Below are 13,347 nucleotides of genomic sequence, written 5' to 3' on the forward strand. Positions count from 1 at the left end.
TTTGGGATTAAGATAAAATGAGTCTCCTCAGCAAATTTGCCACCTCTTGGATAACTTTATCACCCCAAAAGCAAAATTTTTCCGCAAAAAGATGTGTTAAATTTTTAGACCACAAAGTATTCCATTCTCCCCAATCCTACCCTTTTGTATACATTCTTTTTCCACCATTTCAAAATCATACTCTGAGTTGGTGGTTTAAAAGGCATTAGGATTTGTATCTCTTCTAATACAATAGACTCTCGTGGGTTGTAAAGAATACTTATGACACATAAGTCAAGCCAAGTCAAGTCTCTTAATTTGCCTAACCCACTCTCCCCCTCCCCGTCCAATTCCAAATCAAGGACTTCTCTTGCAGAAGCTGTGCTCTTCTTCTAACTTTATCAGTTAAAACTTGGACTTCCTCTCTCTCTTGGCCCACGGGCAGAACAGTTTCTTAGAGTCACGAGAATCCTAACTGCAGTGTTTCTTTGGGTTCTGCTTCAAGGGTTACTTCCCAAAGCCCTTCATCTCTTTTCCCAAAGTACCTCCTTTGCTTCAGACACTCAACCTCGGTTATTACAACAGCTCTCTATTATGCCACTGTTATCTCTAGGCCATTCTGTAGGAAACAGCTAAAGTGTTCTATGCTCCCTGCAAAGCCAGCTGGGTAGCCCCCACTTAAAATCATCTTAAATGAGGTCCTAACACACCTAAAGTAAGGCACGCGCCCTTGCTGATAAGGGTGGCGCATTTCAGCGATAAGAATCGGAATGATGTGCCCACCTCCAAGGCAGAGCAGGTAGAGTTTGAGGAGCCACACCTCGTCTCAAGAATTTGGAACATGGCCCCTGTTACTCCGTCTGGTACTCATTATCTTCTCTTCCCAGTAGCCGTACCCCCTCACCAAGGGGTAACTACACATTCAGCATTTACAGAGGACTTCCTGGCAAAAGGCAGGCCCTTGCACACCTCTGTGCTACTGTTCTTGAAGGGCATTCTGTTCCATGGAACACCCTCTGGGGCTCTGTGATCAATGGCATAAAGTACAATCTGCCTGCTGTCCCCAGACAGACGTTCCATGTCACAGCCCCCCTTCCCAGTCCTCCATGGGGTATATTTAGCCACTGAGTTGTGACAGATTTCAGGCTCTGGGGATGAAGGCTGCTGCTATACGGGGCTTTGTGGGAACAGCGACTTGGGTTTGCAGCTGGGAATCCTTCAGATAGAGACTCCTTTAAGGTCAACAGATGGAGTTGGAAGATTTGTTTGGGGACCTGGGTAGGGTGTCGGTGGAGCTAACTGACAGGTGACGGGAAGAAGGACATATAGGCTGGATTTGGAAATTGTTCTTTTCATACCAACTTGTCATTAAAATAAAGGATTTAAAAATAAGATAAAATACTAAAATGAAAAATGAAAGTGAAACACTTACAGCAACAGGATACAAAAGAGAAAAGAGTTTATACATCAAATGATTTATGTGTAAGTCTATGTATAAGAGATCGTGTCAAGCAATATCCTTGAGCTGATTTAAATAGCTTAAAGCTCCCAACAAGTGGGGGTGCCTGGCTGGCTCAATTGGTAGGGCATGTGACTCCTGATCTTGGGGTTGTAAGTTCAAGCCCCATATTTGGTGTAGAAATAAAAGCTTAAAAAAAAAAAAGTAACTGACAATTGCTCCGAGGAACACAGCTTTCTGAGCTGGGTGGTTATTTTCAAGGGAGAGGTTGTTAGTCTAGAAAGTGGGTGCTGCTCGTTCTTTGGGGTTTCTTAATACTTGGTGTTGCCGTTAGGCATCTGCATTTGACTAGTATAGGCAGCCAACCTGGCTCGTTCTGTGTTGGAGCTAGAACACATGACTGCTAGAATCATCCTGACTTCTCCTTCTTTCCAGCTCACTTAGACACAACAGTCGGAAATGAGGACAGAACCCTTTGAAAAGAATGGAAGCAGGTAGACAGCAGGAGGCGGAGAGCCATTTTAACTTATTGAGTTAAATGAGAGTGACTGATTCCAAACTTTAGCCTAAAGCTATGAGCTATGTATGGGACCTGTGAAAGCTGATGTCAATCATCCCAATTCTTTGCATCTATAAACTGAGAGCCTTTACTTGTATATTGAAACAAAGAGCACAGAAGACAGAACCCTAAATAGATATGTGCTATGATCCTGATGGCTGCCTGCCATATTACTGTTAAAATCTAGACAACAGACTCAACATGGAGTCACTTATGCTAAGCCCCATGTCACCAAACCGAGACTTGATTAAAAATGCAGCTCTCCCGAAAATGGAATCTTGAACCAGCCAATCAGGAATCACCTGAAAGGCACAGTTAGGTTATCTGCCTGAGAGGCACATGCCTTTCCCTAAAAGAAAGGAACCTTGTAATAACCAGCCTTGCTCCAGCTCCCTTCTGCCTATAAAGGTCTGTTACTCTGTACAGCTCCTCAGAGCGCCTTTCTATCTGCTACTGTGAACACTGCCCAATTCATTAATTGTTGAATGAAGCCAAAAAGATCTTTAAAATTTACTCAGTTGCGTTTTGGTTTTTTGACATTGCAGATTCTCATCTGGTAATAACGCACTCAAGGAAACTATTTTGCAGCAATACAACCACTGATTACTATCAGATGACCATCTCACAAGCAGAGAAGACAGCAGAGGCATTTCTGCTTCTATCCCTAAACCGACACTCAGCATCTCAACACTGCAAACCTGAAGACTCTTCAGTTGCTACGTATATCGTAGTATCGTGCTGTTTACAGAGCTCGTGACAATATACCCCAATGACACATCTCCTGCCAGAAACAAACTTAACGCCTTAAGTCAAAAAAGGACCCTATCGAGTGAGACTTCCTTCCTTAAAATCTTAAACATCAGAACTACATATTATTTTTATTCTTTTTAATTTTTTTTGTTTTTATGTAGGCTGCACGCCCAGTGCAGAGCTCCATGTGGGGCTTGAACCCAGGACCCTGAGATGGACACCTAAGCTGGGATCAAGAGGCAGATGCTTAAATGACTGAGCCACCCAGGTGCCCCCAGAACTACATTTAAAAAATAAATTCTGGGGTGCCTGGGTGGCTCACGTCATGATCTCACAGTTCATAGGTTGGAGCCCCGTGTTGGGCTCTGTGCTGACAGTTCAGAGCCAGGAGCCTGCTTTGGATTCTGTGTCTCCCTCTCTCTCGGCTCTTCCCCCGTTTGTACTCTGTCTCTCTTTCAAAAAATAAAATGTTAAAAAAAAAAGATGAAAATAAAATAAAAAACAAAAATAAATTCTTCCCCACAATTCTCATGCTGAAAGCATTCACCAGGGAGACGGCAGAATCAAAAAAGCGTACATCGATGAGAGCTTGAGAAAAATTCCCCTTTAGACAAGACTACCCCCTCCCGTTATATTTGAAATATAACTGTGGGTTGGCTTTTAGCAGAACTTTTTTAGAGAACTGGTGGCTGTTAAAGAAAAGAATGTCCTGACACTTGTGAAAGTCAGACAGACTTGATTCGAGGAAAGACTACTGCAAGGGGATTTTTCTGCAGGGGAGAGACCGGGCAAGATAGGGCTCAACTCTGAATACAACAGGGACAAGTGGTATTAGCCAAGGAACTGGGGGGGGGGGGGGGGGGGGGCAGTAGATGGAAGATTACTGAGGAAACATCAAGGAGAGGTGGATTCTTGCTGAAGGCAGGCCAAGGTGATAAGATTTGGAAGGTGAGGGATTTTCACTAAACCAGTCCAGCAGGATCTTGCTGAAACTGGACTGATTGGCCCAAGGACTGAGCACAAGGTCAGGGCTTAGTTGCGAAGAGGGCTCAGAGGAGTCTGACTCCTACGGGTCAAGCAGAAAGCATTGTGGTTTACTAGCTGCATATAACACGGTTTCTGGTGTGGAATCGCTCTTGAAGAGAACGGACACACGCCCGGCTGGTCTCATGAAAGGGAAGGTTCAATGGGTGGCTGTTCCCTCTCTCTCCCCTCCTCGGAGAAGCCTGAGGGAGCAGCATGAGCACTGGTCCCCACTGTGGCTGCTCCTGGGAGCCGGTGGAAGGAATGCTGACCTAGACCAGACTCACAGAACCTCAACTCCTTGGGCCTCACATGCTCCTGGCGGGACCCCTGTGTCACCACTGTCAGTGTGTGCCATACTGGCCTGAGTGATGAGAAAGGAAGCCTTGGCTCTCCCCCACTGCCTCCCCCCTCCCCCACCCCACCCCTGCTTCCCAGACCTAGGGAGGATGAGAGGCAGCCTTCAAGGTCACTCTTGGTTTTGCCTATGCCTTGTGAGTCAACATTCTCTTGTAAAGGCCCACTGTTTGTGATTTAAGAAAAGAAGTCTGTGCCTGGTTCCACTTTTAGAAGTGGATAGTTTGTCTTTAATCAGGATGAAAATAAAGGTGCGAGGTCTGATGCTACAGAAGCTTGCTCACGGTAGTCACAAGGAGGCCATATTTTCACATGGAATTGATTGAACTAGACCAAAATGTAAAAAAAAAAAAAAAAAAAAAAATCAGAATCATCTGGAATCTTACAACATTCTTCAAGGCCTGGGTTGGCTTGTATTTGTGTGACTTTCTTGTAGTTCCTCTCTTTGACCCCAACTAATAGCTTTAGAATATGCCTTTTATTCTGTCCTTTGTAATTTCCTGAAGCTCTTCGGGGCCCAGGTCTTTGATATGTAAAATGAGATCTTAAAAGGCACGAGGTGGGAAGTCAAGACTGACCTGGCAGTTGAGTGTGGGAGGACCAGAGTCTGCAGGAAAAGACCAAGTAAATACCTGGAGTTTTGCCTTTAGACCTTTCTGGTTAACATCATGAGGGAAGGAGCTGGGGGGATGTGGAGGGAATTGGAACAGTTTCCTTCTCTCTGTGTAAATGTTCTGTTCCTCATCAAACTTTACCCTGCCATTTTAAATATCCCCTCGTGCTTTTTTACCCAAATCCATTTTGACTATGGTGATGCCAAATGGTGAACTTCAGACTTCTTGACAACATTTACTGGAAAGCATAAAGATCTAAAAGAAACAAAGGGTGGCCCAGGAATATCATAAGTAGTCAACTTATCAGGAAGGCAAAAAACAGTAGATGTCCCTAAATGTGAAAGAGGTCTGGAAATATGGTTTCTATGGGCTCTCCATAAAAACCAGAACAAAATAACACAACAAACAAAAACAGGCAAAAACATAAAAAACAAAAGCAAAAAACACCATGGAAGAATCAAAACTAGCCAAACAAGAAATAAAGTTTAAAACAAACAAGCAAACAAAAAACCTGGGAGAAGTAAAAATTAAAACAACTGAGGTACACTTGAAATCCATTTACACATAGAAATAAGACTCAACAACCAGACATTATCATTATTCCGTAGGAATTAAATGCTATAAACTTTATTGTTGGGAGACAATTCTTTATGGATCTCTCGTGTTTCTGGTCAGCAGTGGCACTGACTACTTTTGTCCTGAACTATCTTTTCAGGGAGGTTTGTATAGCAAATAGTCTTGGAATGTAGAAATCGCGTCTCCCAAGGACAGCCACGCTTTAGGACGTGGTTTCAAAACTAAGAAAATGTGGAAAGACCACCAGAACCAGGAAACACGTGTCCCATCCACCTGTGGACATTGAGAAAATCTGCACACACACCTCTTCCTCCCAATGAGCGATGTGTACATCCTTCCAGATGTCTATCCCTATCCACATATACCCCTGGACCAATGTCAAAAAGGCATCGGAGGTGACAGTCTCCAAAATGCGGCGTCTGCTCCCCCAGGAAACAGAACAATGAGGGGAAAGCAAGAGGAAAACACAAGGTAAGCTGTGTGTATTTGTTTTTAAACGTTCTCTTTCTGTGATATTTATAAATGTATAGATATACTTTCACATAGGTTTGGGTACTCGAAAACTCTTTTTTTTTTTTTAATTAAAAAAAAAAATTGAGAAACAGAGCGAGACAGCGTGAGCAGGGGAGGAGCAGAGAGAGAGGGAGACACAGAACGTGAAGCAGGCTCCAGGCTCTGAGCTGTCAGCACAGAGCCCGATGTGGGGCTCGAACCACGAACCGTAAGATCACTACCTGAGCCGAAGTCGACGCTCAACCAGCACCCCCGAAAACTCTTTCTTAATAAACATGAGAGATGATGAGGTTTAGAGCTAATGACTCTAAAGACATTCAAATTAATAAGATGTGCTTGCAATCTCAAAAGCCTGACCACATTCCACTTACTTATACTTTCAGACTCCTGCCCTTTGGGGGTTTCTGGGCTGTCTGTTGCCCTCCACATGAACCCCCAGCACCCGCTTCCCCCCTCCCTCCTCCCCCAGATGCATCCAGTAGACCAGGCCCTGAGGAACAGAAGCTGCTGGAAGGCACTGACACAGCCTCATGGTTTCAGGATCATTAAGAAATCATTAGCGAGGAGGGATTGCTGGTTTAAATTAGAATGACACTGATAGACCTATAATTAGTAGAAATGAAAATTGTTAATTAAAAGTGTATCTTATTTCCCCCTGGTGTGATCCCTATTTGCCACTTGGTTTTAACAAAAATGAAACCCTATGATAGATTTCGTCAACCCAAGACAAACATTAAAAAAAAACATAGAAAAAAATGTTTTAAAGCCTAATGAACTTTCTAAGGCTCGAACTACGTCCACTCAGGGCTCATGTTTAAATTAGATTGCAGTGCGCTGATTCTGAAAACAATTTTTAAAACATTTTGTAGCCAATTGTCACGGGCTGGATTGTGTCCACTCAAAATCCATAAAGGGCCAGGAAACTGGAGTGTAAAAAAACCACAGTTGGCATAAGGAAAGCTCAGCAAATTGCATTTATCATAGCAGCCAGGGCGCCTGGGTAGCTGAAGTTTAAGCGTCTGACGTCAGCTCAGGGCACCATCTCACGGTTCATGGGTTCGGGCCCCGCATCTGGCTCCATGTTATCAGCTCGGAGACTGATTGGGATTCTCTCTCTCTCCCTCTCTTTCTCCTCCCCTTCCCTCACTCTCTCTCTCTCTCTCCCCGTCTCTCTCAAAATAAATAAAAAACTTGAAAAATATAAAATATTCGCAGCAGGCAAAGGATACTCACAATCCAACTGGATCTCTCACTAAAGTGACCTATAATTTATTGCAAAATTTCTTCTGATATGGCAAGGGGTCCAGTTACTAATTACTCTAGGAAAGAGGTGGAACTTGTGGGGGCTCCATCCATCACCACCCGTGTCCCGAGCACCCCCTCATATGCACCCACATCTGTTCTTGAATCTCTTGCTCTTTTCACTTGATCTGAACCTTTGCACCCTCCCACGTCGATATTGAAATTGGGTGCTGTAGCACTAGAACGCTTATATATATTTTTTGTAGTTAATTCTATGGTGAATTGTTAAGCGTTGTCTGAATGAATCATAGACCGAAGGCTCTTCTCTCAATAATAAAAATGCTGGTCAGACAATATATTCAATGAGAGCCATAAAAAGCTTCATAAAATGAAGACATTCTGAGGTCAAATAGAAATTGTGTTCTCCAGAATAAGCACTTAGAAATCTCTGCACTGAGATTCAGGCTTTCTGACAAAGGTGACTGGGATGTAGAACCATCCATTAAACTCATTATATTAAACACAAGCCTCTTTGGCTCGATGGGAATGCATGGCTTTGTTTGATTGCTTTTCAGAAACTCTTGGCACTCATTCAGTAATATAATAAGTGTGATTTTTTTTGGGGGGGGTGCCTTTGGTATTGCTTTCCAGAGAAATTTTCAATTTTTTTTCCCCAAACAACAGCAAAAGCCCTTTTCTTGAGGGTTCCCATTTTATTTATTCTCGTTTCCTGTCTAAAATCTCCAGTATATGTGGAGCAAAATCACTCTTCTCATAGGTTCCAGAACTTGTGATTCCAAGTTTCATAGAAGGAAATAGAATCTAATTATTTCAGCTGGGGTAAACTGCAAATTACTTCATATAAATAATGACTTCCTAATTTTGATAAACCTTCAATTTTACAATGGAAATTTGCATGTGTTATCTCACTTAATTTTTTATAACCAACCCACAGTATGAGTCACTTTTATGCCTTTCTAGGGCAGAGAAAAACGAAGCTCAGACAGGTTGGGGCATTTGCCCCAGATTGGAGAGTCTGCAAATGTCAGAGGTAGCCCTGTACCCAGTGGATTTGCACCCATTCCTCTTCCACAATGTCACCATTGCCTCCTGATATTTCATCTCAAGACAAATTACAACACCTGAATTCAGAATGAGTGGCTCCACCTTGACTCCCACAATGGAAATCTTCCTAATGTCTGGATTAGGCTCAAACTAAACCAACTGTCTTCTAATTCCTTGGTCTCCTCCCTCCTTTGAATCATGTAATTTTTTTTTCCTTTGGCATTTTCATGACTATTCCTGCTTTTCATCTCATTTCCACAGCAATGTAAAAGAGGTACTTCTGGATCTTATCAAACAGAGCCATGGGCTGAGCCTAGGACACACATCTTCTAGTTTGTGGAAGCCCTTATAGAAGATCAAACAAGGTAGGGGAAATCTACTTAGGAAATCTTTTCTCTAACCAACCTTTTCCTCTGAACTCCTTTTCAGAAAGAATTTAGACTTAAAGTTCCTTGCATAAAAGTTTGTTTTTGACTGTCTTTTTTTCTCCAAAGGAAACAGTGAAATGGCACCCGTGGCCCTTCAGCAATACAAGTCAGCGTGTAGTATTATTAACCTTGATACTTTAGGGTATTTCAAACAGATCATCTGCAGCAGAACGATGTGGAGTATTTGTTTAATGTGAAATTCTTGGGTTCAATTCAAGGCTTACAAAATCAAAATATCTGGCCGAGCAGCTGTGGGATCTGTACCGTAAACAGCGACCCGGGTGATTCTCTGGTGAAAATCTGAGTACCACGGTCAGAAGGAACCAAGGCCACCCGGATTCATGGGGTAGCCCCCTGCATGCTCCTTGAGCTTGTAAATCACAGCACTGAGATTCAGACCTTCTGAGAAAGGCGCCTGGGATGCTGGGCCATCCATTAAACTCAGGACAGCTGGACAGACCTTGGCGGAATTACAGTTCGAACCCACAAGGCAGAGAAGGAAACTGAAGCCCAGGCAGAATAAGTGATTAAGGAAAAGTCCTTCTCAATATTATTCACAGTTGCAAGCAAAACAACGAATGAGCTGTGTCTGTTGTTTTTAAATCTCTGTGAGCTCTAGGTACTCCTCCAAGGAGGTCTCCCTGGAGCTCATATTGTATATCACTTGCAACTTTACAAGTGTTGGGCTTAGATACAGATGGTCTGTTGACATATTTTATATCTTTACTTAGTCAAACATTTGTTAGCATTAATTACTTTGATTTAGAAGGTCTCCTTCAAAATATGAAGTCGCCCTCTTTTTAAAAAAAACACAAACAGTTCATCGTATCCAGAAAAGTTCATAGGCCCCAGATACAATGGATTAAAGAGCTCCGGCCCTCAGTGTGACCTCAAAGACCAATGGGTTGGTGCAGTGTGCCTGGCTGTCAGGCGTGTCTTATAGACTAGTTCTCAAATTTTCAGGTTTTGAAACGGCTTAATCCGTTCACCAAGAAGTGTTCAGGTAAACATTACTGACAAGAAATGAAATGGTTAAACTGGAAATATCATGGAATAATTAACATACAGCACAATAATCAAGAATTCCCAATGTTCGGGTCATTGTTGTAGCATGGAATCATCTCCGGGTGGACACTGACTCAACTACATTAACTTGGGAAGTCAGCCTACAGGTCCTTCCCGCACAGCTGAGACCGAAGCCCTTCTTGGCTACCTGTTTTGACTCAGGAGCATCCGGCTCTTTGATTGGATATTTGTGTACGTCATCCAGAACAGTGCTCTCCAACATTTCATTTGGCACTTTTGGGTTGTATAGTAAGTGTATGTTTAATGTAAAACACACACACACACACACACACACACACACAAACAACCTACCAACTTCTTTTCCAAAGTGGCCACAAAATTTTGCATTGTTCTCAGCAATGTATGAGAATTCCAGTTGTTCCACATCCTTGTCAACACGTGGTGTTGTCAGCTATCTTCAATGATAGCCATTCTAGTAGGTGTGTGATGGGATCTCATTGTTATTTTGATTTGCATGTCCCTAATCACTAATGAGGTTGAATATCTTTTTGTGTGCTTGTTTGCCATTTGTATCTTCTATGGTGAAATCATATGTACCCAGTGTTTTGTGGTGTTCAGCTCACAGATTCGGTGTCAGAATCGGACACAAAATTTTGCTACATCTATAGCTAAATTTTTCTGTTTTGCTGTTGTAAATGGTACTGTAAAGTTTTCAGCACGTTGCTAGTAGATAGAAATATGATTCAGTTGTGTGTGTTGATCTTGTATCCTATCCTGTGACTGGCTGATCTCCCATATTCGTATTAGAAGTATTTTGGTACATTCATTGGGATTTTTTTAAATGCAGATAATCATAATTTCTGCAAATAGGGATGGTTTTATTACTTCATTTCTAATCAGTATTGTATGTATGTATGTATGTATGCCTCTACCCATCTATCTATCTATCTACCTACCTACCTACCTACCTACCTATCTACCCATGCATCCATCCATGCATCCATCCATCCATGCATTTATCTGTCCATATCTTGCCTTATTGCACTGGCTAAGACTTCCAGTACCATGGTCAATAGGAATGACAAGAGTGGACATCCTTGCCTTGTTCCTGATCATAGTTCTTTTTTCAGTTTAAAAATTTCAGCTTGTGGCACAAAAACAGACACTCAGATCAATGGAACAGAATAGAGAACCCAGAAATGGACCCACAAACGTGTGGCCAACTCATCTTTGACAAAGCAGGAAAGAATATCTGATGGAATAAAGACAGTCTCTTCGGCAAGTGGTGCTGGGAAAACTGGACAGTGACATGCAGAAGAGTGAAACTGGACCACTTTCTTACACCAGACACAAAAATAAACTCAAAATGAATGAAAGACCTCAATATAAGAGAGGAAGCCATCAAAATCCTCAAGGAGAAAGCGGACAAAAACCTCTTTGATCTTGGCCGCAGCAACTTCTTACTCAACACGTCTCCAGAGGCAAGGGAAACAAAAGCAAAAATGAACTATTGGGACCACATCAAAATAAAAAGCTTCTGCACAGCAAAGGAAACAATCAGCAAAACTAAAAGGCAACCTACAGAATGGGAGAAGATATTTGCAAATGAATATCAGATAAAGGGTTAGTATCCAAAATCTATAAAGAACTTATCAAACTCAACACCCAAAAAACAAATAATCCAGTGAAGAAATGGGCAATAGACATGAATAGACACCTCTCCAAAGAAGATATCCAGATGGCCAACTGACACATGAAAAAATGCTCAACATCACTCATCATCAGGGAAATACAAATCAACACCACAGTGAGATATAACCTCACACCTGTCAGAATGGCGGACATTAACAACTCAGGCAACAACAGATGTTGGCGAGGATGCAGAGAAAGAGGATCTCTTTTGCACTGCTGGTGGGAATGTAAACTGGTGCAGTCACTCTGGAAAACAGTATGGAGGTTCCTCCAAAAATTGAAAATAGAACTACCCTACGGCTCAGCAATTGCACTACTAGGTATTTATCCAAGGGATACAGGTGTGCTGTTTCGAAGGGACACATGAACCCCATGTTTATAGCAGCACTGTCAACAATAGCCAAAGTATGGAAAGAGCCCAAATGTCCATCGAAGGATGAATGGATAAAGATGTGGGATATATATATAATGGAGTATTACTCGGCAATCAAAAAGAATGAAATCTTGCCATTTGCAACTACGTGGATGGAGCTAGAGGGTATTATGCTAAGCGAAATTAGTCAGAGAAAGACAAATATCATATGACTTCATTCATATGAGGACTTTAAGACACAGAACAGATGAACATAAGGGAAGGGAAGCAAAAATAATAATACAAAAACAGGGAGGGGGACAAAACATAAGAGACTCTTAAATATGGAGAACAAACAGTGGGTTACTGGAGGTGTTGTGGGAAGGCGGATGGGCTGAATGGGTAAGGGGCATTAAGGAATCTACTCCCGAAATCATTGTTGCACTAGATGCTAACTAATTTGGATGTAAATTTAAAATAAAATGAAGCAAATGAAAATAATTTGGAGGTATCAAACCAAAGAGATTTTAATTAAATGTGGATTTCCCTCAGAAAAAATAAATGAATAAACATTTCAGCTTGGTTCTTCTTTGTATCTTCTGTTTCTTTGCTGAGGCTTTCTATTTTTCCATTTATTTCCAGAATGTTCTTAATTACTACTTGGATATTTGCTTAGTAACTGCTCAAGCTGGACATCCGTCCAACATCCGTGTCATCTCAGGATTGGCACCTGCTGATTCTCCTTTCCTGTGGAGGTTGAAATTGTCTTGGTTCTTTATATCCTGAGCAATTTTAGGTCTGGAATTTGGGTCCCATTCAAATCCTATGGAGAAAGCTGACATTTTTTATTTTAGTAGACAATTGACCTGGTTAGGTTCAGGCCACAAGGTGCAACCTGCCTTCTGAGGGTGCATTCCAACCAGCTCTGCTTTCCAAGATTTTGCAGTTCTCTTCAAATCAATCCCATATGTGTGCCACCTGACTGTCAGCTTGGGTGTGAGTGCAGCTGAATGAAGTGAACGAAAAGAAATAAATATTTCTGTACTTCCTCTGCTCCTCAAGACAGAAGTACGCGGTTTCTCCTGAAGTTCTCTGTCTGAGCCGCAGTTCCTAATGCTATGTTTCATGCTGCACTGTATTCAGTATGGAAGATACCAGAGGAAAACAGTTTCAAACTGTCAGTTTGGTAGCACCTTGAATTCTGGTCGTTTCCTCCAATCTTCCTGGTACTATTTGCTTCTTGGGGTCCTCAAATCGAGCCTTCATGCATTGGTCCAGTTGTTTTAGTTTTAAACAACTTTATTGATAAGTTGCATACCATAAAATTCGCCTACTTAAAGTAACGAGTTCAATGGTTTTTGTATATTCAGAGTGTGCAACCACCACCACAATGAATTTTGCAATATTTGTACCCTCCCAAAGTAATCCCATACCCATTAGCCATCATCTCCTATCTCCCCCTATTCTTCCATCCCTAGTCCTAGGCAACCATTAATCTACTTTCTGTGTGTGTAAATTTTCCTATTCTAAACATTTCATAGAAATGGAATCCTGCAACATGGTCTTTTGTCATTGATTTCTTTCAATTAGCATACTGTTGTTCCATGTCATAGCCTGTATTAATACGTCATCTTCTTATTGCTGAGTAATTTTCCATTGTATGGATATGACCCATTTTCTTTATTCATTCATCACTGATGGACATGTGAGTT

General features: G+C 41.9%; 1 long non-coding RNA gene across 1 annotated transcript; it reads left to right on the plus strand.

Annotated features, from left to right (window-relative positions):
- Positions 1 to 5,477: 5,477 nt before the first annotated feature.
- On the plus strand, positions 5,478 to 12,349 carry LOC122219204. Its single transcript, XR_006202300.1, has 3 exons — positions 5,478 to 5,788; positions 8,399 to 8,502; positions 12,278 to 12,349. It is a non-coding gene; the product is annotated as an uncharacterized LOC122219204 (long non-coding RNA).
- The last annotated feature ends 998 nt before the right edge of the window (positions 12,350 to 13,347 follow it).

Source organism: Panthera leo, chromosome B2, assembly GCF_018350215.1.
Source record: "Panthera leo isolate Ple1 chromosome B2, P.leo_Ple1_pat1.1, whole genome shotgun sequence".
In the NCBI taxonomy this organism is placed as follows: Eukaryota; Metazoa; Chordata; class Mammalia; order Carnivora; family Felidae; genus Panthera; species Panthera leo.